This window comes from Vombatus ursinus, unplaced genomic scaffold (genome assembly GCF_900497805.2).
Source record: "Vombatus ursinus unplaced genomic scaffold, bare-nosed wombat genome assembly UNPS02005286.1, whole genome shotgun sequence".
Lineage (NCBI taxonomy): Eukaryota > Metazoa > Chordata > Mammalia > Diprotodontia > Vombatidae > Vombatus > Vombatus ursinus.
This window is the reverse complement of record NW_020945064.1, coordinates 13,901,715-13,928,612: the sequence shown is the minus strand read 5'-3', so window position 1 is coordinate 13,928,612 and position 26,898 is coordinate 13,901,715.

Below are 26,898 nucleotides of genomic sequence, written 5' to 3'. Positions count from 1 at the left end.
ATTTATAAAAAACATTACAAATATCTCATTTTGTTCTCACAACAACCCTGAGAGATAAGTACAATTATTATCCATATTTTCACACACAAAGGAAACTGAGTTAGATAACAGCTAAATGATTTGCCCAGGGTCACACAGCTAGTAAGTATGAGACTAGATTTGAACTCAGGTCTTCCTGACTCCAGGTACATTGTGACCTGGATATCCTCCCTTTTAGGCCAGTCAGGATGTTTCACAGGACCTCAGATTACAGGATTAGTTTTCTTAAAATAGAAAGCATTATAATATTGAGAAAACACACCAGTAACTAGCATTCCTAACACCCATGGCTCTGAATAAACTACTTAGCCTCCTCCAAATCCCCCCAAATGGAATGTTGTCAGTCAAGAAACATTTACTAAATGCCTATCATGTGTCAGAAAGGCAAAACCAGTCTCTGCCCTCAAACAGCTTACATTCTAACGGGGGAGATGGCACACAAATAACTAGGTACATATAGGATGTATACAGAGTAGATTGAAGGTAATCTCAAAGGAGAAGGAACTAGAAGCTGAGGAGACTAGAAGGCTCTAGTGGAAGGTAGGATTTGAACTAAATCTTGAAGAAAGCCACAGACATCAAGAGGTGGAGCTGAAGACGGAGAGCATTCCAGGCATGGGTGACAGCCATGGCAAAGACCTGGAGATCGGAAATGGAGTATCCGTGTTTGAGGAATAGTAAGTCAGTGTAGTTGGTTAATACAGTGATAGAGTAAGATATAACAAGACTGGAAAGTGAGGAAGGGGTAGGTTGTGTTTTGCACATGGGGAATGATCAGAACAGGCATGGAAACAGGGGATGGAGTGTCACGTTGAAGGAAGAGCAAGGAGATTCTCTCCCCCATATGGAAAGATATTGAGGAAATGAACCGAAGCCTCCTGCCCACTTTCCATGTGTCCAAATTATCCCTCTGGCTTCTTCCAATAATCCAACCCCATGACTTTGGAATTCTACATTTTCCTGGAGCATATGAAATCAAAATGTCCCCGAAGTTCTTCATTGTTGTGGTTGTTCAGTCATTTCAGTCGCGTCTGACTTTTTGTGACCCTATTTGGAGTTTTCTTGGCAAAGATACTGGAGTGATTTGTCATTTCCTTCTCCAGTTGTTCCAGTTGTGCCTGATTCTTTGTGACCCCATTTGGGGTTTTCTTGGCAGAGATACTGGAGTGGTTTGCTATTTCCTTCTCCAGCCCATTTTACAGAGGAGGAAACTAAGGCTAATAGAGTGAAGTGAGTTGTCCAGGGTCACATAGCTAGTAAGCATCTGAGGCCAGATTTGAACTCATGAGGATGAGTCTTGCAGATTCCAAGCCCAGTGCTCTATCCACTGCGCCTCCTAGCTGCCCTTTGAAGCTCTTCATTAGCCTCCACTGTTTCTTTGTGACAGTCCATTGACTCTTCTATATTATCTCAGTGGCACATCCCAGCCAAGACTCAATGGATTCCTCAATGGAGAGGCAGGGATTCTATTCTGAGAAAACCCTGGTACCAGAGTCTGACCTTGCTATCTGAATGGATCTCAGAAACCCTAGGTTTCCCTGTACACAATCCTCTTTCCCTTGCTATCCTCACAGGCAAATTTCTTCCCAAACAGAAACTAGTAAGAGCTCAGATTCTCACTGACCTCAGTTTTTTTCATCTGTAAAATAAGGGAATTGGAACACATGACAGCCATCTAGGTGGCTCCACACATAGAGCACTGAACTTGGAGTCAAGAAGACCCGAGTTCAAATTCTGACTCAGACATTTGCTATATGACTCTGGACAAGTCACTTAACCTCTCACTGCCTCAATTTCCTCAACTGTTAAACAGAGACCACATCTCCCAAAGTTGTTGTAAGGATCAAATGAGATAATATTTGTAATGATACAGTGGATGGAATGCTCGGCATAGAGTCAGGAAGACTCGTCTTCCTGAGTTTAAATCTGGCTTCAGACACTAGCTGTGTGACCCTAGGAAAGTCCCCTGCTTGCCTCAGTTTCCTCATCTGCAAAATGAACTGGGGAAGAAAATGGCAAACCCCTCCAGCATCCTTGCCAAGAAAACCCCAAATGGGGTCACGAATGGTCAGAAACGACTGAAAAATGACTCAACAACAACTTGCAAACTTTAAAGAGCTATGTAAATACTATAATTATTATATTACCTCTGAGGTCCCTTCCAGCTCTAAATCTGTGATCCTGTAGTATAGATACATTGTATAGGGCAGAATCTGACGTCATAGGCTTTTCTTTATTACTTATACCTTGCTGAAAAGCAGCAGGCATGACTAGGAGTCAGGTCACGGCTCTATCCCTACACAGTCTTTTTTTAAAAAATCAGTCCCAATGCACAGTTTGAGCCATTCATCTGCCTAATGCACACTGACTCACAGACTTTGACTTCTTTGCCTCAGTCACTGAACCCACTCTCATGCCCAGTGCACTCTCTAAACACAAGCCAGATGACTCCCTCCGTAGTCTCTGGGTCTCCTTTTGTTCTCCCTCCATCACTGTCCCCAGGAAGCCTCCAGACCTTTATTTCAACTGACACGAGTCCTGGGGGCTACTTCCTAACAAAACAGTCCCCCTAGACTGACAGACATCTGCCTGTCCTGCAGACTTTGGGGCACACTGGTTTCTTTTTTATTTCTTGGTCCCATGTGCATCCGAAGGTCCTAACAAGAAACTTCCATCAGCCGTCAACCATGATAACTGCCTTCCCGCATCACCTGTGGTTTATTGTCTGGATTCCTGAGCTTTGGTCTGTCTCTGAGCTATCTCTGCCTGTTTACTTGGCCTCCTGATGGGTCAGTCATCCAGTAACTGCTGTAATTTCATGCTTTTGCGTTGTAATGGGATATAGACACGTATACGGATGGTTCCCTCACCCTAGCTTGACTGGCCTGACTCCATTATAACCCCTGATCCAGGAATGGCAGGGGGAAGAGACCACTCACCTCACTTCTGGCTCCCAGAAGTGCTGATCATTCGACATCTCAGCTGGCAATTACATTGATTGTCTAGTTCAGCTGGGGAGATTCCCTTAAGTTTGTCACATAGCTGTTCCACCTGCAGGCCTCTGCTATTTATTTTAATTGCTTAGAGCCCCTCACCAGTTGCCTCAAACAAACTGAGGGAAAAAAAAAGGTAGAAGGAAAATAGGGTGGTAGGAAATTTAATTTCCAAACCATTTAGGCTACATTGGGCTATTATCATCTTTGAAATAATCAGCTTTAACCTGCTGGATGGTAAATAAAAGCACTCCTGAAGGAGAATTAAAATGAGCAAAGAAATCTCTAATCTTTTGGATGGTTGCAAAAACAGCATTTCATTGACCATCAGCTCCCTGTCCTCGGCTACACCTCTTAGTCCCTTTGCAGAAATAAGTCTTGGGGACGATTCATCCCACTGCGCAATGGTTAATGATGCATAAGGCCATTCAGGTCTCATAGTGAACGACAAACTTTCAAATGGCAAACTTCTGCAAAGGGATTGGGGGCAGTGAGCCAGATTTAGAGTTTTTATCATCAGAATCATCATGGGGCAGAGGGAGGGTCTGTAAAAAGACTAGTGGGAGGCATCATGGAACCTGGGAATCCATGAAGGCAAGCCTGTCTCTGACACCTATTACTTGTGCGTCCTTGGACAAATTACTTCATCTCCTTGGGCCTCAGTTTCCTGACTGTAAAATGAGATGGTTTGGCTCAGAGGTCCCTTCCAGTTCTAGATATATGATAAGAACACTGGGACTAGAATTTTAGACTTTATTCAGCTACTAGTTGTGTGACGTTGAAGTCACTAGTTGTGTGACTTCCCCTTCGGCACCTCAGTTTCCCATCCCTTGCCTTTTATAAAAGAAGGTTGGGTTAGATAATATTTAAAGGCCCTTAAGCCTCTAAAAATTTGTGGTTTATCCCATTCTGTTCTTGAAAACAGCCCAATGTCAAGGCCCTCATAAAAGTATGAAAATATTAGGAGATAGTAGGTCAGCTGTCCCTCTGGACATCAGGCAAATCATTTAATCTCTCTCGCTTATAAAGTGATGATGTTGGCCCAGAGGGCCCTCAGATCCCTTCCAGCTCTAATCCATGAGTCTCAAGACCCTGCTCCCCAGATGTCACTGGTGAATCAGTCAAGGTTCCTTTCCATTCCAAGCAATGGCTGCCATGCTTGGAAGTTCATTGATTTCCTCTAAGTCCTTATGTGCACTCTGTTAGCTCTGAATGAAGCCCTCTCCTGCAATTCATTCCCTTGCCCCAGAGGACCTCTGGGCCATCTGCTATGGGTATGTGGATGCCCTCTATTGACATCTGGGTCCTTTGCAGACAGAAAAAGTGAAGAAGAAATGCAAAACTGGAAATAAAAGACTACAGGAAAATTGGAATTTTACATATATATACATATATATATGTATATATACATATTTGTGTCTAACTGTAGCCATCTCTAGGACAGGGTGAGGAGGGAAGAAAAAAAAAGGAAAAAAAGAAAAAAGAGATTTACATAACTTCATTATATATTTAAAAGGAATAGCAAGTTGTACACAATAGATCTGAAGTTTCATGTGCCTTTTTTAAATATACTGTGTTATGGAAATGCTTGTTTTATCCCATAAATTAAAAATAAAATAAAATAAAATAAAATTTAAAAAGAAAAATAAAGGATAAATGAAAGGAACTTCAACATCCTCTTGTCCAATTTCATTGAGGCCAACTCCCTCATTTTAGTTACTTGCCAAAGGTCACACAACTAGTAAGTGTCAAAGGTGAGATTTGAACCCAGATCTTAGTATCATAGATTTAGAACTATAATGAATCTTAGAGATCTTCAAGCCTAACCTTCTCATTTTATAAATGAGAAATTGACAGATGAAGTGACTTGCCCAGAGTCACACCTGTTTTGTGTCTCAGGAGAGATTTGAACTCAGGTCTTCCCAACTCCATGTCCAACACTCTACCTCCAACTTTATTCTTGTTGAGTTGAATAATGGTTAACACAATTCCAGCTTTTTCAATGTGTGAGCCATGAGTTCACTTGGTTTAACAAATGTTGGTTGTCTTGAAGTAATCTGGTTCCCTCTAAGAAATCAGATTGCCAATTCAAACTGATTCCTGCTGAATCCAGAGTTTTTCATTAGTAGAGAATTTCAAGGGAGTCAACATGGAATAGAGTAAAAAGAACTGGATTTGGAATCCAAAGGCTTCAGTTTACATTTCACATCTGCCCCTTACCACTCTTGTGCAAGCTGCCTCATTTCTCTGGGCTAAAGTTTCTTCTACAAAGTGAGGCAGTTGTTTGATTGTTTTCAATCGTGTCTGACTCTTCATGACCCTATCTGGGATTTTCTTGGCAAAGATGCTGGAGTGGTTTGCCATTTCCTTCTCCTGCTCATTTTATGGATGAGGAAACTGAGGTAAACAGGGAACTTGTCCAGGGTCACACAGCTAGTAAGTGTCTGAAGTCAGATTTGAACTCAGGAAGATGAGGCTTCCTGACTCCAGTCCTGGCACTCTATCCACTGTGCCACCCAGCTGCCCATGGTACAGGTTGTACTAGACTATTATAAGGATTACTCAGCTCACAAATCCTTGACACTATCCCAGTTAACATTTGCCATCTCCTAACTGTTTGGGAGTAGAGTTCTAGAATAACCTGTGCTCTTGTCTGGCCCCAGAAAATATAGGAATATTCCCCAGTGGGTCACAGATTAAGGGAATGATTTTCTATTTATGAATAGGACCTCCTCCTAGTCCCCATATATACCTCTAGTTTTGAAACTGTAGGACCTAATGAGCCATGCTGATTTGATTGAGGTAGAAGCTTTTTTGCTTTTTGATGAGGTAGGCTCCCCCTTGGTTCAAAACTTGGATTCAAAACTTCCTTCTTTGGAAAAAGGATACCTCTTCCCTTGGCCTAGCAGAGCTTGATCGGATATTGATTCATCTCCAGGAGAGGGATTGAGGAACAGCCTTGGATCTTAGCAAGAAGGTACATACCAAGATGCATGTGACCAAACTTGACGAGCAGTGGTTGGTGGAGTTTCTAGAACTAGGCCTTCTAGGCTTCCTTCTCTTGACTTTCTCCTTTTCTGGAAGATGGAGCAGCATGGAGTATGGTGGCTTCATAATGTCTCAGCAGGCAGACATAGGTAGAAGGTTGATCTTCTGTTGGGTGGAATAAAATCAGTTGTCATCCATTTTTCTCTTCCTTTTTGCTGTTAGTGGGTAAATCCACATGACCTGGTCTCAAGGCAAGTAACACTGCGCCTAGGACAGATATAGACTGATAATCCTTTTTCATCCTTATTTCAGGAAGAATTGTATGTATTATATTTTTTAGGATTATCATTAAAGACTCTTTTCAGTATTTAGAAGTCATTTTTATTGGGTTTGCTTTATGATGCTGATCTTGGAATTTTCCCTGATATCCTATATGCCCTGATATCCTCATATCCACTGGGGAATACTCCTGTATTTTCTGGGGCCAGATGAGGGCACAAATTATTTGAGAACTCTATCCCACTCCCAAACAGTTAGGAGATGGCAGATGTTAACTGGTACAGTGCCAAGAATTTGTGAGCTGAGTAATCCTTATAACAGTCTAGTACAACCTGTACCACGGGCAGCTGGGTGGTATTGAGTTTACCTGACCATCATTAAGCAAATATTGTCTCCAATAGTCCACTATGCTTCGTGGCTTCCATCAAACACTTCTATCTCATGCCCACAATTGTGTCTTTGCTTTGTAGGTTTTAGCTTCCAGGCATTCTTGCTGCCAGGACCTGAGAGATTCTGCCCTGGAAAGATTGAGGATGTAAGCAGACTTGAGGAATGGCAGAAAATGGGAACAGAAAGCCTTCCTCTGGTCTAGGAGAGGAAGATAACAAGAGGATTTATTTCCAAGATCTCTTCCAACTCTCAAGTTCTCTGGTTCTATGACCACTTATAATGGATTTTGTAGAGGGATTTCTCCTTTGGTATGGTTGGGACTAGATGGCCCCAGGCATCTCAAATATATTCGATATCAGGAGCAATTCCTAGCTCAGCACAAATACGTAAACCTATTAAAAATTACTCCTGCATAATGAGGACATTGAAGCGGTACCTTGGATAGAGTGCTGGGCCTGGAGTCAGGAAGACTCATCTACCGGAGTTCAAATCTGGCCTCAGACACTTACTACCTGTGTGACCTTGGGCAAGTCCCTTCATTTTGTTTGCCTCAGTTTCCTCATCTGTAATATGAGCTGGAGAAGGAAATGGCAAGCCAGTCATTCTAGTATCTTTGCCCAAATGGGGTCACAAAGAGTCGGACACGACTGAATAACAGCAAATGGACTTATCAGCTCTTCCTACCCTAATCATCTAGTGGCAACAGAAAGATGTAAAAACATGAAATACAGGACAAAAATCAAAATTTCTCTGGGATCATGCATCCAAATCCTCAGTAATAAGAATTGTCAAGTTCTTTTGTTTAAACCAATCAATGAACCATAATGATAAAAGCTAGATATTTTGGGAGTGGAAGTATCTGTGGAGAGTGATTTGAAAGTGTCCAAAGCATGGGTAGGATTTCAATGGATGGAGATGGGAAAGGAGAACATTCCAGCTGTAGGGAATGGGGGACAAAGGCAGAGAGATATAGGAAAATATGAGATGTATTCAAAGAATAGGTTCATAGAACTGAAGAGAACTTAGCAATCACGTCATGTTTCAATCCTCTCATTTTATAGAGACATCTAAGTGACACAGTGGATTGAATGCTGGACCTGGAGACAGAAAGATCTAAGTTTAAATCTGGCTTCAGATCCTTAGGAGTTGTGTGAACCTGTCACTTCACCTTTGCCTCAGTTTTCCCATCTGCAAAATGAGAACGTTAATAACACCTACCTCCCAGAATTGCTGTGAGGATCGAATGGGCAATAATTGTAAAGTGCTTAGCACAATACTTGGCACATGGTAGGTACTATATAAATGTTAGCTATTATGATGATGATGAGGAGGAAGAGGAGGGGAAGGAGGAGGAGGATCAAATGGGACAATATTTACAAAGCACTTTGCAAAGCCTAAAAGTACTATATAAATACTGTTCTTGTTATAGAAAAGGACGTTGAGTCTCAGCCAAGTTAAGTGACCTGCCTAAAGTCTCGCAGGTACCGAGCAGGGCTCAGAGCCAACTCCATTGATTTCAAATCCAGCAAAATTTCTCCTCTCCACCATGCTACCTCTGCATAGAGTACAGGAATAATAACAACATTAATAAGGCTAATTTACATTGCAACAGGACTTTAAGGTTCACAGAACACTTTTCTCATGACAGTCTTGTGAAACTAATAGGGCCAGTGTTATTATCATCCCTATTTTGCAGATGAAAAAACTGAGGGATGGTAAGTTAAATCACTCATACAGTCACATGCACAAGTACAAGTCTCACATAAATGGTGGAGTTTGGATGGGAAGCTCAGATCATCTGATCCCAAGGCCACTGCTTAAGAAGGGGAATAATTTGAAATAAGGCTGGAAAGTTAGGATCATAAATTCGTCTCCCTGCCTCTAACTCTCCCCTCTAGTCCATCTTCTATTTGGCTGTCAAGTGATCAAATTGGGTCAATAAGTATTAATTAAGTGCCTACTCTGTTCCAGGCACTATGCTAAGTGTTGGGGATTCAAAGAAAGGAAAAAATAAAACATAGTTCCTGTAGTACATATAAATAAGATATATATGGGATAAATTGGAGAAAATCTCAGAGAGAAGTCATGAAGATTAAAGAGGGCTAGAAAAAGATTCTTGCAAATCGTGGATTTTAGCTGAGACTTGAAGAAATCCAGGGAAGCTAAGAGGTGAAGATAAGAAGAGAGAGCATTCCAGGCATGGGGAACAGCCAGTGCAAATGCTTGGAGATGGGAGATTTGACAAGATCAAATAGACAGCTCAACAGAGTCTGCACTAGAATGGGAAGAAACTTGAGGTAGGGAGAGCAATCAGCAGGCTATTTCAACAGTCTGGACATGAGGTGATCTTCCTAAAGCTTCATTCTAATCATGTCACTCTTCTACTTAATAAACCCCAATGGCTCCCCATTACCTCCAAGATCAAATACAAAATTCTTGGTTTGGCTTTAGCCCTTCACTATCTGGTCCCTTCCTAATTTTCCAGTCTTCTTACACATTTCTCCCTTTCATATACTCCATGAGACAATGACACTGGCCAAGAAGGCAAGAGACTGTTCTTGCTGACTGTCTCCCATACCTGGAATGCACTCCCTTCTCTCTCCAGCCTCCTGGATTCCTTTAAGAGTCAGCTCAATTTCCACCTTCTGTTAGAGGTCTTTCCCACTCTACCCCCACCCTACACATCTCCATCACTAATGCCTTCCCTATGTGATCACCTCCCATTCACCCTGTATAGCTTATATTTGTATATTTGTTTGTATGTTGTCTCCTCCGTGTGAGCTCCTTGAGGCTAGGAACCATGTTTCTACCTTTCTTTTTATCCCCAGAACTTAACTTAATGCCACAAAGTAAGTGCTTAATAAATACTTGTTGACTGACTGACTGACTGACTTTACAAGTGTTCCTCCTTATTTTGTAGATAAAGAAATTCAGGTTCTGAGGGGTGTCATAGGCAGTAAGTGGTAGATTCACACTTTGCAGCCACATTCAGTGTTCTTGCCATTATACTATGCTGGCTCCTGGAGGCTGGCACCATATTGCCAAGGGCCTTGAATGCCAGGCTGAGGTGTTTGGATTTTACCTGGTAAGCAATAGGGAGCCCTTGAGGGTTTTAAAGGAGCGAAGTGACATAATCAGTTATGTGTTAGGAAGAATGGTCCACTGATAGATTAGCCAGTACTATGGTCAGTTCCACAGTATCTCTTGGTTGTTCTAAAAGGATTTCAATTAGTAGTTTACATTACCTCTCTATCCTTCTATTAAGGTCAAGATTTAAGAGACAATTACATGTCAAATATTTCCACTCAAGAGAGCCTGATGTCAGTTTATGAGCTCTAATCCAACAAGCCACCACAGGAAGAGAACTAGAGATAAAATAGTACATCCTTCACTTTATGAACCGACTTCAAGAGAAGAACTTATTAGCTCACAGGTTTGCTTCCAGAAATCCCATCATACACCGTTTCCTACAACTGGATATTTGTTTCTAGAGGTGCCTCACCACCCATGAGGTGACTCCAGATGGCTTTTTGCTGTGCATTTTCTGAAATTCTTTGACTCCCATGAACATTCATGTTACAGGAACCACAGAAGATTCCTTGAATAACCTTGGCAAAGATTAGTAGCCCAGAAACCAGGGAGGTGAACTATTTTTCTTTTCTTTTTTTCCCCCCTTTTTTTTCTTTTTAGGCAATTGGGGTTAAGTGACTTGCCCAAGGTCACACAGCTAGTAAGTATCAAGTATTTGGTCTGAGGCCGAATTTAAACTCAGGTCCTCCTGATTTCAGGGTCAGTGCTCTATCCATTGTGCCTCCTAGCTGCCCTATAAGTATCCATAGAATATCCCTCAAAGGACTTCTAATTCTTTTTTTTTTTTTAGACAATTGGAGTTAAGTGACTTGCCCAGGGTCACACAGCTAGTAAGTGTCAAGTGTTTGGTCTGAGGCCAGATTTGAACTTAGGTCCTCCTGACTTCAGGGTCAATGCTCTATCCACTGTGCCACCTAGCTGCCCCTAAATAGTTGACCGTCAACTTATTCTTTTTTTTTTTGCTAGGCAATGGGGGTTAAGTGACTTGCCCAAGGTCACATGGCTAGTTAAGTGTCAAGTGTCTGAGGCTGGATTTGAACTCAGGTCCTCCTGATTTCAAGGCCAGAGCTCTATGCACTGTGCCACCTAGCTGCCCTGAGGTGAACTATTTTTCACCCCAATGAAGAATTCACTTCAAAACCATCATTGCTTTTGAAGTGGATGTTTTTAATCATGTGAGAAGCCTTGCCTCCACACAGCTTGGGTTTTCTTCTGTTCTAGAGGACTGATATAGGAACAGAAGTGGCTACTTTCTCTTCCCTCCTCTTCTGCACACCTGACAAAGGTGCAGCAGCATCTCATTTGAAGGAAAGATACATAGTAGAGGAAAGAACACTGGCTTTGGAGTCATAAGATATGGTTTCAAATCCCACCTCTTACACTTAGTACTTTTATGACCTTGGACAAGTCATTTCCCTTAATCTGAGCCTGTTTCCTCATCTATAAAATGAGCTAGACTAATGAAGGGTAAAGTCTTTTCCAGCTCTAAATCTACGATCATCTGACTCAAGTATGGGTGTGGTTCCCTTCTCTCAGAAATTACGACCCTGGTTCCTGAGTTTTCATCTTTTGGAAATGACCCTAAGTGGGTATTTTAATAACTTAATGCATCTATAATTTAATCAAATGAATACTGATGCGGCTCACAACTCAGCCCCATCTTATCTTTCATGATTCTTATTCACATCCTGACTTAAATTCTTTAGCAGTCTTATCCATCACACTAGAAGGCTTTCTCTAGGTCTTTTAACATTCCATGGGTCCTGGTGCTATATTCCTCAGGCTGTCCCTCCTTTGCTCTTACTCTGTGACCAGCCCATCTCCTTCATTATCATATGTTTCCTAGATACCATCCTTTATACCACCCCTTGCCTATAAGTAATTTCTGGTAATACACTGCAGCCTACTTACAACCCTCCATGTGTTTCTACTTGTCCTTTGGGTCACCCATAATTTTGGTTCTTTCGAGACCACAGCGTTCCTTAATTTGTAGCCATCTGGCATCCCCAGTAGAATACTGGTTCTAAAAGCATGATGGACTTTTGGATCATGGAAAGTACTGCAAATTCAATCCAGCCCACTCACTTCTTCCTGCTCAATGTTGTCCCAGCTCATTGTCCACTTGCTGTAACTGTCCATCCAAGACATATGTAATTATGGAATTTTTAAATGGACTGATTGCATGCTGTATAGGCAATGGACTTGGAATCAGAAGACCTGTTTGAATCTTGCCTCAGGCACTTAATTAACTTGTGACCCTGAGCAAATCACTTTTTTCTCTCAGCCTCAGTTACCCCCTCTGTAAAATGTAAGTAGCATCACCCATCTTATAAGGTTGTTGTGAGGTTCAAAAGAGATAATATATGTAAAGCACTTTGCAGATCTCTTAAAAATACACTATGTCTGTTAGCTATTATCATTATTATAGCATAAGCAATAGATAGTCTTCATCTGTTTGGTTTTTCTAGTGGGAATTGTTAGGTTGATTTCTTCGGAATGACTGTGAACCTTGCTCGGAGCCTTTATAGTATTTGCGGGGGTTGATGTGATGATCACAGTATTACCCACCAGCAAGGGCATTTGCAGGACCTCATCATCTGAATGAGCTCCTTCGAGCCTGAGTCTCTGCTGAATCTTCATTTTATTCCTCTGCCTGCTGAAGAATATTCTATGTGCTCTAATTGGAATAGGGAGTATTCATCTACAGAACTCATTACTTCAAGCAGGAAGCTATTTCTCTCTCGTCTGAGTTTCACTAGCACTGTGTACCTCTCATTGCATTTTTCCATTCTGATTTGTTTGAGTCCTGTAGTGGGTGCTGGGATCTCTAGACCTTTTGACTTCTTTCTTTCTCTCCTAAACATTTGGGTTGGAAATGGGAGAGGAGGGAGACAGCAGTGAGGAAAAGAAGCAGCATTTGTGTACCTATCTATATTCATGAATTACTCCTTGCTCCAGGCTTCAGGAAAGCACCAGATGTCTTCCTAATGTTGGTGATCCTGGATTGTGAGTGTGGCACAGTTACTGAATCAGTGAAACAGAAGAGAGAAGAAAAGAGACAGAAACAGGGGGACACAGAGACAGAGACATACAAGGAAAAAGGGACTGAGCATGTAATTTCATTGATATAGGGAATTCTCAAGTGAGAACACTCCTTCTACTAAGTAAAGCAGGTTGGAATTTTCCCTTTGATTTAGAGACTTTTGTTGGCTAGAACACAGGAGTAACTTTCCTAGGGTTATATAGCCAGTAAGTGTCATTGCTTGAATGTAAGCCTTCCTGGTTCTGAGACCAGTTCTCTGTCCACTTCACTAAATGTGCAAGTGGCCATGAAGGCCCATGGGATTTATTCTAAACAGACTGCCTCTATTTTACAACTCTGAATTGTTCACGTGTCTTACGCACCTTGTTTCCCTGGGAATTGTCTCTTCCTATTTTTGTACAACTGAAGTATCTCTTGCTTCACTCTCCACCCTGTTCAGTCCTAATTAGATAGTACCTACTTCCCCTGTCATTGTTTAAGCCTCAATTCTTGCCCGTGATTGGTCACACTGTAGTGCCTGACCTCCCCCCCTCCACCTCCCACCACCACATCGGGCCATTCTTTGGTGCTACGAGTCATCAGGATTTGTGCTGATTCATGCTCCTTTAAACTGTATAAAAAGCTGGCCCCTATAGTCACCCTTGGGTCACTTAAGCCAGAGCCATTAATATAGGATAGTGCCTAGACATCTCCAGGCTGGTGAATCTATCTGTGGTACCATATATCCTAGAGACCCAAGGGCAACTGCATGGCTCTGAAGTGTATCCTTCACTGAATAAATAGCTTGATTTGAACCGTTACTTGGATCAGCTCGGACACCTTGAGGGAACTGGGTAGATTGATGTGATCGGTTATTGAGAGTAGATCCAATTGCAGAATAATGAGAAGCAAGTTTAAGGAAGGAAAAGTATCTGAGTAGGTGCTCTTAGACCCGGTTCTGTGTCGGCTGAGGTTTGTTTCCAGCTTTGGATTTCTCCACTTTCTACTCACTGGGAAAGAAATTGGTATATGTTTGGAAATGCATCAAGTCAAGAAATCATCATGGCTGTCTCCCATGTCTAGAATGTTGTCTTCTGTCTCTTTGAGTCCCAGACTTCCTTCTGAGGCTAAGTTCAGGCACCCTCTCCTGATCCCTCTGGCTGTCAATGCTTTCTTTCTCTTTCTCAAAGCATAGGGTATATACTTATCTCTTTATTTGTATCACTCCCCACAGAATGAAAGCTCACTGAGGGTAGGGACTGCTTAATTTTTGTTTTTCTATCTCAAAAGCCTAGCACAGTGCCTGGCACATGAAAAACACTTAATAAATACTTCTTGCTTGGTTGTTTGATTGCAATGACTTCTAGGGTGAGGTAGAGATGCATATCCTCTCTCTGTGTGGCCAAACATTGAGGTTGTGGATCCTGGGTTCTAGAGCTGCCATTAGTATTTTGGAAGTTGTGAGGATGGAGACTCAGCAGATGAAGATGCCTGATTGGCCTCTGTTGGTGTCATTCACTCACTCACTCACTCACTCACTCACTCACTCACTCACTGAATTAACTTGAGGTAGGTATAATAAGTAGGTATAATAAATGCACTTAGCTGGAAGAAGGATAAAAATAGGTGTCAATCAGTTATTCCATAAGCATTTACTAAGCACCTACTACTGCCAGACATTGGGCACCAATTGGATACCAAAAAAGGCAAAAACACAATCACTCTTCTCAAGGACCTCATAGTCTAATGAGAAGACAACATACATACAGTTGTGCACAGGGAAGATATATACACAGGGTTCACCAGGAATAGACTTAAGGGAAGGCGTTAAGATTAAGAGGACAGAGAAAGACATTTTGCAGAGGGTGGCACTTGAAAGGAGAGTATTTGGAGAGAGCCAAATGGACTCAGTATATATGTATGCATGTATGTATATATGTACATATATATGCATATATTTATATGTGTATATATACATATATGTATGCATGTGTGTGTTTATAGTATATATACATATATATTATATATATATACAGTTTGTGTGTGTGTGTGTATATATATACATAACGTACACACAAACACGGTTAGTGGCAAATGGGGAGAGGTCCTTGTGTGAATAAGTGGGATTGTGTCCTGACGTGACTGGGGAGAATAAATAATGTTCTCCCCAGAGAGTATGAAGGGCTATGGGTAAGGCTGGTAACTGTTAGAAATCAGAGGAAAAAGATCTAAAGTGATGAGAGCAAACATGGAGAGGAATAGGCCTGTGGTGTTTCTGCCATTTCGCACAAGGCAAATGTAACTGTGTGACTGGCCAACTCTGGAGTCTGGTCCTCATCTTGGCTGAGAAACAGTGTGGACCATGTTTCTGGGAGAACTGGGAAGAACGGCAGGAACTCTGAGCAACTCAATGACCAGACACAATTCCCGAGAACCAATGATGACGAAGATCTTGATACATCCTATCTACCTTCTATTAGAGAGCTAATAGGCTCAGGCTGTGGAATGAATGAGTTGAATGAATGACATATACTTTTTGAACATGGGCAATGTGGGAATTTGTTTTGCTTCATTACACAGATTTGTTACCAAGGGTTTGTTTTATTATTATTTTTTCCAATGGGGTGGGGAGGTGGAGAGAGAAACAATTTGTTCATTGAAAAAAATAAAATTTAATCTAAAATAAAGAAATGTTGAAGTTACCTGTTGGTATTTACATGAATTTCAGCAAGAGAGTTTAGAAGGAAATAGCCAGCTTCTGGCAGATTGGTTTTGAAAATCTAAGCCTGAAATGACAGCAAAGGTCATGGGAGGCTTTCTACTTAAGCTGTTATAAATCACCTCTGTGTGATTGAATTTATTGGATCCTTTCCCAAGAGCAAGTTTGGAAATGAGGTGGGAAGCAGGAGGGCACAGGGGGAGCTGAAGGTACCAAAAACTATACTTGCCTCTGAGTGCTGGCCCTTTGCCCACCCAAAGAATTTAGGATCAATGAAGCTGAGAGTGTGTGGTTTGGTGATAAAAAACCTGGCTTTGGAGTTGGAGGTATTGAGTTTTAATCTGAGCACCTGAGTGACAAGTTACTTCACTTTTCTGGGCCTCAGTTTCTCCATCTGTAAAATGAGAGAGTTAAACTGGATGATGTCTAAGGTCCCCTTCTTCTAGCTCTAGGCCTATGAATAATCCTATGAATTCCAACTCCAAAGTACTGAAAATAAAGGGCTTGTAACTCTACTAAGAAACTCTTGGAAATTCCCCTTAGGAATTTAAATTGTTATAGGTAATAACATTAATGCTGCAGTTTAAAAAAATAGTATCTAAAGGCCATTGTTTTAAGAAGCCAGTTACTCCGCATCTTCCCTTCCCTCCCCTTCTTGGCACTCACCTGCCTTTGCCCTCAATGCTCCAGTCCACAAGAAGTATCTGGCTGATGTTAGCTATTTGTTGACCTTCCCCTAGTGTTGAGCTGGGTGGCCCAAACAATCTTTGCTGATAACTGCAAAGGACTCAATTAAAAATGGGAATTCTAGGGTAACTGAACTTTTGAGCTAGAAGGGACCTTCAACGTCTGCCAGGTCATCGTTTTACACTGGAGGAAACTGAGGCCCAGAGAGGCAAATTCACTCTCTAAGGATGCACAGCTAGTTAGTGGTAGAGTTGGGATTCATAGCCTCACCATTTAAAGGTGGGAAGATAGGTTTTAAAATGTCCTCTAATTATGAAATAGTTGTGAAGTACAGTAACATAATGGGGTGATCAAGGGTTTTCCTCTTCTTTTTCAATGTTCTATATTCTTTTAAATTGCTTCCTTGCGAGTGGGGAGCTGGTCTCAATATAATAAAAGGAAATATCAGTGCTTTTTACTGTGAGGGGAAGTCTTCAGGCTGCAGCTAGAGGAATATTTTGCCAGCGATATTATGGAGGGAAATCCTATTCAGGTATGGGGGCATTGTCCAATTCTGAGATTCTGTCATTGATTCTAAGGTTCTTTTCTTGGTGTCTATGACTGGGGAGCTCTTCTTGGTTGTGTCACCAATTATCTTTGACAGCTTTTTAAGCATGCAGAGCAGTAAGGGATCCCTTCACCATCCCAAGTCAGAATGTTTTAGTACCAAGCCGGAGAACATAGGCATCCCCAAGAGCCAGCACACACACACACCATCTTAAAAATGGACATGAACATGGACATGTCCATTGGCATGGACACAAAGATCTCTAAGGTCCCCTCTAGTGCTGATCTTCTGTTGTGACTGCTAGAGGGTGGTGAGGCCCCTGTACATGTGGTTCAGACCACCCGGCACCAGAGAGCATTCTGGGATTTCCGCCAAGCTGGCATATTTTCTGCATTTGTGGGAGCTAACTTGCACCGTGGAGCAGAGCTCAGACTCCACCTCAGAGGCTCTCAGCCATTTTAAGAATGGTTGGAGGATTGCCCTCTCTGAGATGGAAGGCCTGGAGGGCCTGGTAGTGAATGGTATTATTAGCAAATCTCAGAGTTTGTATAAGATACTCACCATTGTGATGCAGAAGAAAACAGTAGAGAGTCATCAAAGTCAGATTTCTATAATAACAACAAAAACAACAACAACATACATTTATATAAACTTTAGGGTTTGCAAAGCTCTGTGTATTTGTTAACCTATTTGATCCTCACAACAACCCTGTGAAACAGGTGTTATCATTATCCCCCTTTTACTGATGAGCACATTGAGGCTGAGAGTGGTTAAGTGACTTTCCCAGGGTCACACAGCTATTAATGTCTGAGATAAGATTTGAACTCACATCTATTCCTGACTTTAAGTCCAACACTCTATCCACTGCATCTCTTAGGCCAGAGGTCTTCCCCTAGTTCTTTTAATATTTCATAAAGACCAGTGTGGGATTCAGGCTATACTGTCCACCTGTTTTCCATTACTGTCCACTTCCAACCCACTTTTCTGTCCTTATATCTTTGTGGTGGTGTCTTACCTGAAGTGATGGGCACATAGTAGGCGATCAATAAACGGTCACTGAATCAAATGTTCAAAGCTATCATTGGTAACCTGCCTGGTTTCACCCATCCTTTGCCTTTCCTGTTTGTTTTGGGTCCTCTGCAATCTTGCTTCTTCTGAGATCATGGTATTCCAGGATTCAGCATCATGTAAAAATACTGCTGTTAAAAAGATAGGTCATGGGGCAGCTAGGTGGCACAGTGAATAGAGCACTGGCCCTGGAGTTAGGAGGACCTGAGTTCAAATCTGGTTTCAGATGCTTATTAGTTGAGTGGCTCTGGGCAAGTCATTTAACCCCATTGCCTCTCCCCCTCCAAAAAAAAAAAAGATAGGCCTTTATGAGAGGCAACCCAGTGACCTACATTAGCTAAGTGACATCTCAGTTTACTCCATTATAAAATGAGGAGGTTGAATGAGATGATCTCTAAGGTGTCTTCTTGATCTAATATTCTATGCTCTATTGTTCTAAGTTCAAAGCTCCCATCCAGCTCTAAATCCCATGAAGCCTCAGGGAAGTCACTTAACCTCTCCCAAGTTAATCTGTATAATGAGAGGCAGGAACTGAATGATCTTTACAGTGGCCTCCTTCTCTACCATATTTGACTCTGAGTTTCCATTCCCAGAAAAGTATAAATGCCACTACCAGAGCCCTCCCTGAAGAACCTTTGCTGACTTCACAGTTTTGCTGAGGCCTAGCTCTGCTGACTCATCTAATATTTTCTATAGTTGCCTGTTGGGCAAACAGTAGGAAGTTTGATTTTTGCTTCTTTTTTTTAAAGATGGAGGTTAAATCTAACAGTACAATTTGGAGATCCTCAAGTCACTTCTGCTTAGCTATGCCAAGCGTTGCTCATGGAGGGCCTGTCTGGGCCAAAGAGATAAGAGGCCACCCTAGGTTACTCATATTCAAAGGCAGGAGTTCAGAGAAATCTGTTGAGAAATGAAACTGCACCTCCCCAAAAAGCAGAGGCTCCTAATGGAGGAACAGCGAAGCCTAGTTACATTATGATAGGAATAGACCAGTTGGATAGGAGAATACTAAAGAGAAGGATGAGGGCTTGATACGCCTGAAACTGAATGAGAGTAGGCTATTGTGGGGAAGCAAGCATGGGGTCAGGAATGGAATCTGCTTGAAACCCCATTGCCCTTCGGCATGGACACGATGATCTCTAAGGTCCCCTCCAGTGCTGATCTTCTGTTGTGCTGAGAGAGGGCTGAGGCCCCTGTACAGGTGGTTCAGACCACCCAGCACCAGAGAATCTAAGCCAGGTCTCGCTAGGGACCATGTCTGGGTCCTTTCCATCTAGACTCATTTGACAGTAAGAATTTAAAGACACAACATAGAGGCAGCTGATATATATCCTATCTATGAGATATGTGTCATAGATATATATCACTTGAAAGTTTACAAAGTATTTTATATAGATTGGTTAATTTGCTTTTATTATCCCCATTTTACAGATGAGCAAGCAGATTTAGAAAAGTTAAATGTCTTATCCAGGGTCCCACAGCTGAGACAGGATTTAAACCTAGGTCTTCACGACTCCAAATCCATTGCCTTTATCCATTATGTCTCTTCAGGTGATCATTGAATTCCGTCATATTATATGTTAGAGAAAACACATTAGCAAAAGATATTTTTATAGCCAATCTAAGGGTCTCTGTGAGCCAAATGAGAAGAAATCCTTATATTTTGGACCATATTAATATGAGCTTGAAATTTCCTAGGGACATGTGAGAAATAAAGTAAGCATTGTGACTCTGGTATGTCCAGACCCAGTGAAAATATCTGATATATCAATGTTGATTGGAACCTACTCCAACCTATTAGAATGGAATGAAGTAAGCATTTATTAAGCACCTACTATGTGCTAGGCAGCTTGGCACTGTGCTAAGCACTTTACAAAGGTTATCTCATTTATAGCCCTGGGAGGCAGGTGATATTATTATTCCTATTTTACAGATGAAGAAACTGAGGCAGGCAGAGGTTAAGAGATTTGCTTAGAGTCATATAGCTAGTAAGTATTTGAGGCTAGATTTGAACTCAGATCTTCCTGACTCTAGGCCTACCACTCTATCTACTGCACCACCTGGCTGCCTCTAGAGTATTGCAGGCAGTGAGCAGGGTTTCAATAGCTCAATGCTCCGTCTTGATCCATGCAGAAACATGCAGAAACACAGGTCAACAGTGACAGAACATTATATGTGTACTCACATTTCCACTTTGAAAGTAGACTTAGCTGGGGCAGCTAGGTGGTGCAATGGATAGAGTGGTAGGCCTAGACTCAGGAAGACCTGAGTTCAAATCCGGCCTCAGACACATAACACTCACTAGCTGTGTGACTCTGGGCAAGTCACTTAACCCCAATTGCCATCACCAAAAAAAAAAAAAAGTAGACCTAGTTAGGTGGTGATCAATAAATCAATAAAAATTTATTAAGTGCCTACTGTGTGCCAAGCATTGTGCTAAGGCTAGCTATATAAAGAAAGGTAAAAGACAATCTGTATTCTCAAGGAGCTCACAGTCTAACGGAGGAGAAAATATGGAAACAACTACGTACAAATGTGAATTTTTTTTGTTGCTGTTTAGTCACTTTTCAGTCACGTCTGACTCTTCATGATCCCATTTGGGGTTTTATTGGCAGAGATACTAGAGTGGTTTGTCATTTCCTTCTTCAGCTCATTTTACATATGGGGAAACTGAGGCAAACAGGGTTAAGGGACTTGTTCAGAGTCACACAGCTAGGAAGTGTCTGAGGCTGGATTTGAACTCAGGAAGATGAGTCTTCCTCGATTCCAAGTCCATTGCTTTATGCACCATGGTGCCACCTAGCTGCTCAAACAAACATGACATAGGTTAAATTGGAGATGATCAAGAGGGAAGGCATTAGTGTGAGCCTAATTCGATATGACCCAGTGTTGCAGCCTGTTCAGATCTTTTCATATCCTGACTCAGTCATTCAAAGTGTTAATTATACCTCCCACCATTGAGCTACCTACAAACTAGATAAGCACACCCTTTCTGCCTTGATCCAAGTCATTTATAAAAATGTTAATCAGGGCAGGTCCCAGCACAGACTTGTGGGGCACTTGAGACGCCTGCCAAGTTGACACTGGGTTATTAACGATGATGTTCTGAGTCTGCCTGTTCCAGCAGCTCCTAATTCACTTAACCATCATTTCTGGCATCTCTTCATTCTGTCCATAGGAACAGCACAAGGGACTATGGCAAATGCTTTGTTCAAATCCTGGCAAACTTCATCTCTACGGCATTCCCCTAATCCACCGATGGAGTCACCTTGTCAAAAAAGGAAGGGATAAAGCTACATTCGATTTTTGCAGTCACTGATTCCCTTTCTATATGCTCACCAGCCATCCCTTTATTTATAGACTTGAAGTTATCAGCTCCTTGAGACCTGGGACAGTCTTTGCCTTTCTTTGTATCCCCAGGGCTTAGCACAGAGCCTGGCTCGTGTTGTTGTTGTTCAGTCATGTCTGACTCTTTGTGACTCCATTTGGGATTTTCTTGGCAAAGATACTGGAGTGGTTTGCCATTTCCTTCTCCAGCTCATTTTACAGATGAGGAAACTGAGGCAAACAGAATGAAGTGATTTGTCCAAGGTCACACAGCTAGCAAGTGTCTTTGTGACCCCACTTGGAGTTTTCTTGGCAAAGGTATTGGAGTGGTTTATCACTTCCTTTTCCAGTTCATTTTACAGATGAGGAAATTGAGGTAAACAGAGTGAAGTGGGAGAAGATCCAGTGGAAATGAACAAGAATTTGAGTAGATGATAGAGCCAGATAGGTTCTACTATCCTGAATGTAGCAGTAGAACATTACTACAGACAGAAAAATATAAGCAGAATGCATTTCCCAGATTCATTTTGAGGATGAAGCACATACAATTCACATTGTGAAGTGCCTGCCAACCTTAAAGTATCATAAGCAGCAGCCATTAGGGAACTTTTGTTGTCGGTGATCACGTTGTTGAAAGGTTGTGGAGAGCTAGAGAGGTGCCACAAGGAAGGCAAGATATAGGGGCAGGTAGGTGGCGCAGTGGATAGAGTACCGGCCCTGAAGTCAGGAGGACCTGAGTTCAAATGTGGCCTCAGACCAAACACTTGACATGTACTAGCTGTGTGACCTTGGGCAAGTCACTTAACCCCAATTGCCTCACTAACAAAAAAAAAAAAGGAAGGGAGGATATTTTCCAAAAAAGGGAAGAATGGTGCTTGCAAACTATTTTCAGTCATTTCAGCCATGTTTGACTCTTTATGACCCCATTTGAGGTTTTCTTGGCAAAGACTCTGATGTGGTTCACCACTTCCTTTGCCAGCTGCAAACCTGGCAAAATTCTAGAACATATAATTGAATCAGCCAGCCCTCATTAAGCACCTACTATGAGCTGGGCAGCTAGATGACACAGTGAGTGGAGCACTGGGCTTGGAATCAGGAAGACTCATCTTCATCAGTTCAAATCTGGCCTTAGGTACTTGCTAGCTCTGTGACCTTGGGTAAGTCATTTCACTCTGTTTGCCTCAATTTCCTCATCTGTAAAAAGAGCTGGAGAAGGAAATGGCAAACCACTCCAGGATCTTTGCCAAGAAAACCCCAAATGGGGTCACAGAAAGGCAGACATGACTGAACGACATGAGCCAGGCTCTGTGCTAAGCCCACTGGATCTTCTCCCACTGTGTCAAAAAATTGACATATGACATCATACTAAGGTAAAGGACATTTATTTGATTGAATCCAAGGTAAATAGCATAGGGTTGAATCAAGCAGGAAGCACTCACACCACCCATTTCCCAAACTACCACCTCCCAAATCTCCAGGGACTAAAGGCTACAAGTCTTCTCATTTCTATTCTCTAAGCTGGCTTATCAGCTGGCCATGGCAGTGAACAGGAAAGGGAATTTTCTAGACTTTCCCAGTGGATGAAAACTGACACTTTAATGTTTGTGTAAGACCTCCTCTGGGCTACCTTCCCAACTCCCATTTGCAATGGCTTGTGGAGTCCCCAGAGAGGAGCTGACTCCCCTCCTCCTTAGGGTTCATAGGCAACTGTGTACTAGTCGGTACTAGTCAGTCATGAGCCTCAATCAATGATTAATTCAACCCAGATGTCTGGACCTTTTGTGATTAATTGGGTTAATTAATCTGAGTTATTGGGTCTCTGAATGGGGAGGCTGGAGCTTTGCAAAAGGCTTGTTGCTTCCTCTTGGGACCTGGAGAGAGAAACATCTCCCACTACCATTTCTACCAAAACTGGCTGTATCTTAGTTAGAGGTCATTAAGGAGAGATATCTCATGACTCTAGTCCAGGGGTTCTGATCCCAGGGTCCAAGTACTTGCTTTTCTTAAAAAATATTATTTTGGTAACTGCATTTCAACATAACTGATTTCCTTTGTAATCCTCTGCGTTTTATTGTATACATTAAAATCACTATTTTTAGAAGAACAGGTCCACAGGAGTCACTAGACTTCCAAAAGACCATGGCACACAAAAAAAGTTAAGAACCCTGGACTAGGCCCTGTTGGAACACAGAGAGAGAAATGTCTTCTGCTGATACTTCTACTGAGAGCACTGGCACCTTTCAAACTGTACAGCTCTCAGGAGAGATGCCTTCACTGGTTCTAGTGCGAATGAGGCTCAGCTCCCCATGTCCTCCTTTTCCTCTTCCTTGACCTTGCTCCTTAAGTGCTTTTTGTCTACATTTCCTTCTTGAGAAAACATGCCTCCTTCTTTTCAACATCTTCGTGGATAGCAGATATTATCACCTACAAGTATTCCATAGAAGCCATCTATCCCCATTTTCCAGATGGAAAGACTGAGGCTCAGAGGGGTTAAGTGACTTGTCTATGATCACACAACTGCTACCAGAGGCACAATTCAAACCCATGCCAAAGAGTTTTCATTACTCCCAGGAATCTGGGCTGCCAAAGGGTGGGTGTTTGCTTTTTATTATTTAAAAGAATAGGAAGCCCTTCTATATCTCCAGTACATAGTACAGTGCCTGGCATATAATAAGCATTGAATAAATGCTTGTTTCCTTCCTTGCTCCCTCCCTCCCTCTCTCCTTCCATCTCTCTATCTCTTCCTACCTTCCTTCTTCTCTTCTACCCTCCTTCCTTCTCTTCCTTCTTCCCTCTCCCTCCCTTCACCTCTCCCTTCTGTTGTTATCAATGCCAATGGGAACTCCAGATTGTCTGACTTTTCAAAGTTCACAAGGCTGTCACCTGGTGAAGAGTAGGGAACATGGTTATATAAAGGCTAAATCATTTTAAGCCAACAGCTTTACATTGGGAGTCAAGAGTCAGGTGGTGAGTTCATTAAATACAGATTTTTTGTGGACCAGTTAAGACGATTACTAGGTCTGAGAATCCTCAGGATTAAAGATCAGAACAGCCCATGGAGCTTTTCCCTTGGCAGCAGGAGGAGCCTTTGTCAGGAATGTGGGGAATGCTCAAGTCTGCCCAAATTCAGACGGAAATGGATTGTGTGTCTTGAGCGAACATTGCTCTCCACCAGCAAGACAGTAGGCTGCCAACATCTGACCTTCAGCATCGTGGGATTTAGAACTGAAAGGGACTTTGGAGTAATTTCATAATTTGACAGAATGAGGAAGAAACTGAGGCCCAGACAAGTAAAGTGATTTGCCAAATGGCGCTCAAGGAGTTGAATTGTGGGTTAGAGATTGTGTTGGCATCTCCTATAGAAGAAATGATAGCCGTGAACTACCTCATTTACGCCATTGTCTACACTCTTGATCAGTTCACCTTATGACAACTTATGACAAGTTTCAACACTCTTGTGAAATTACATGACCAAAATGATATGATATGGTCGACATGATATGGTCTGGAATCTGAGCACATGGAGTCCCTTCACATCTGGACTCTTTCACAGGCTGCCCTGAACAGCTGAGCTAACCTGAGCCTAAGATGATGTCAGATCTACTACTTCCCACATAGGATTCTGGGTCTTAGGGAGGAATAGCAGGCAAGGGAGGAGATAGAATTAAAGCCTGTAAAACTATGAAGGTACGGAGAGGGAAAGCACTTGTTTTCATGCTCAGTTAGAAGATCTAGGTTCAAATTCTAGATTGGATATTTATTCCCTGTGGGTTCTTGGAGATGCTTAAACTCTTTGGGATTCAGTATCTTCCTTTGAGAAATGAAGGGATTGGACCAAATGATCTCTGAGGTCCCTGCCTCTTTTAAACTTGATGATGATCCTTCGATGACCTCAGAAAATCTTGTTCAGCTCCCTTGGGTCAGAGATTTCCAGCTGGAAAGGACCTTAGAGGTCCCCTTAGTACAACCTCCTCATTTTACATGTAATCTGGGTTTCCAGTCAAGCCTGGAGCATTTTGCATAAGACTTTTCTAATTGGTGGAGAGAATAATGACGTGATAATTTTACACTGCGTACCTACATGACAGACAGAGTTGGTCTCTCTCTCTCACACACACACACACACACACTCACACACACACACACACACACACACAAAGACAGAGAGACAGAGAGAAACAGATGGAGAGACAGACAGACAGACACAGAGACAGACAGCAATAGATGCAAAGACAGAGAGGGAAAGAGAGAGAGAAAGAGAGAGAGAGAGAGAGAGAGAGAGAGAGAGAGAGAGAGAGAGAGAGAGAGCAAGCTTTGGGACTAATTCCAGGGAAGAGAAAGAAAAAAAAAACTTCAGAAGTGGCAAACCTGCAGGAGAAGCTTGCCTCCCTAGAGATTTCAGGGAATTTCCTTATGGGTGAGATTGGGTCTATCTCTTTGTTGAACCATCTTGATCCCATTGGAAGAGCTCATTCGTTCTGTGTATTCTAAACCATAGAACTATGGTTTCTGTTTGCTATCTGCTTGGATAAATGAGTTTGCTTCTTATGTATTATTTGTAATGGTCTTTTATGTAACTTGAATTTAGTGGGAAGGAACCATCCCAATGGGTATAAGCTTGGGGTACCCTTCCCTTTAAGACATAACAGGGAAGCAACAGGAACCTAAAGTTATACTCCTAGACCAGCACTATGGGTGGGTGGCAACGCATAGATATAGCCTTTGTCAGGAATGTGGAGAATGCTCATGTCTGCCCAAATTCAGACAGAAATGGATTGAGTGTCTTGAGCGAACATTGCTCTCCACCAGCAATCAGATGGGCGGCTATGTGGCGCAGTGGATAGAGCTCTGGCCTTGAAGTCAGAAGGACATGAGTTCAAATTCAGTCTCAGACACATGACACTTACTAGCTGTGTGACCCTGGGCAAGTCACTTAACCCCGATTGCCTCACCCCCAAAAAAAATTTTTTTAAAAAAAAGGAGAACAAAGGGGAGATAGCTTTGTGGCCCCTTCTGCCTTCAAAGCCAGAATAAGTCTCCCATTGAGAGGCATGGGCAAGATACTAGAAATATCTATCCATGTCTCCCTTCAAGTTACCTATTTAGGTATCCTGTGTGGGCATATGCATCTTTCATGGGCAGCACACCCCTTATATACAGATAAAGAAACTGAGACCTAGAGAGGTTCTGACTGAACCAAAGTTACGCTGAGAGTTGGGAGAAGAGCCAAGACTTCAACCCAAGTTTCCCTGTCTCTACTCCAAACCCAATGCTCTTCTCATTATACTAAGAGTTGATTCAAGTTGAAAATGTAAACTAATTTAAAATAGGTTTAGATAAAGTTATGGACAGATCCACAATGTGAAGTGAGGATGTTTAGAGAACATTTCCAAACTTTGGAGACTGAGGTCAGAGAGTCTGGTGCCTTCCCTTCTCAGAATGTGTGGATTCACTATTCCTAGAGTGGACACTGTGCCTTCCTATGCCTTTATTTCTCTGTCTGTAATACTGATTTCTCACTCCCCACCACTCCAGATTTTACTTACCAAAATCACACCAATAAGAAGCTGCATACATATTGGTAGCCCCCCATACCAATTAAATCATTGACCTTGATTTAAAAAAAAAGCAGCATAGTGGAAAGAATTCTAGAGTCAGAGATGTGGATTCAAATCCTGGTTCTGATATTTACTACTCGAGTTAACTTTTCCTGACCTTAGTTTCCTTGTTTGAAAAATGAGGGAATTAG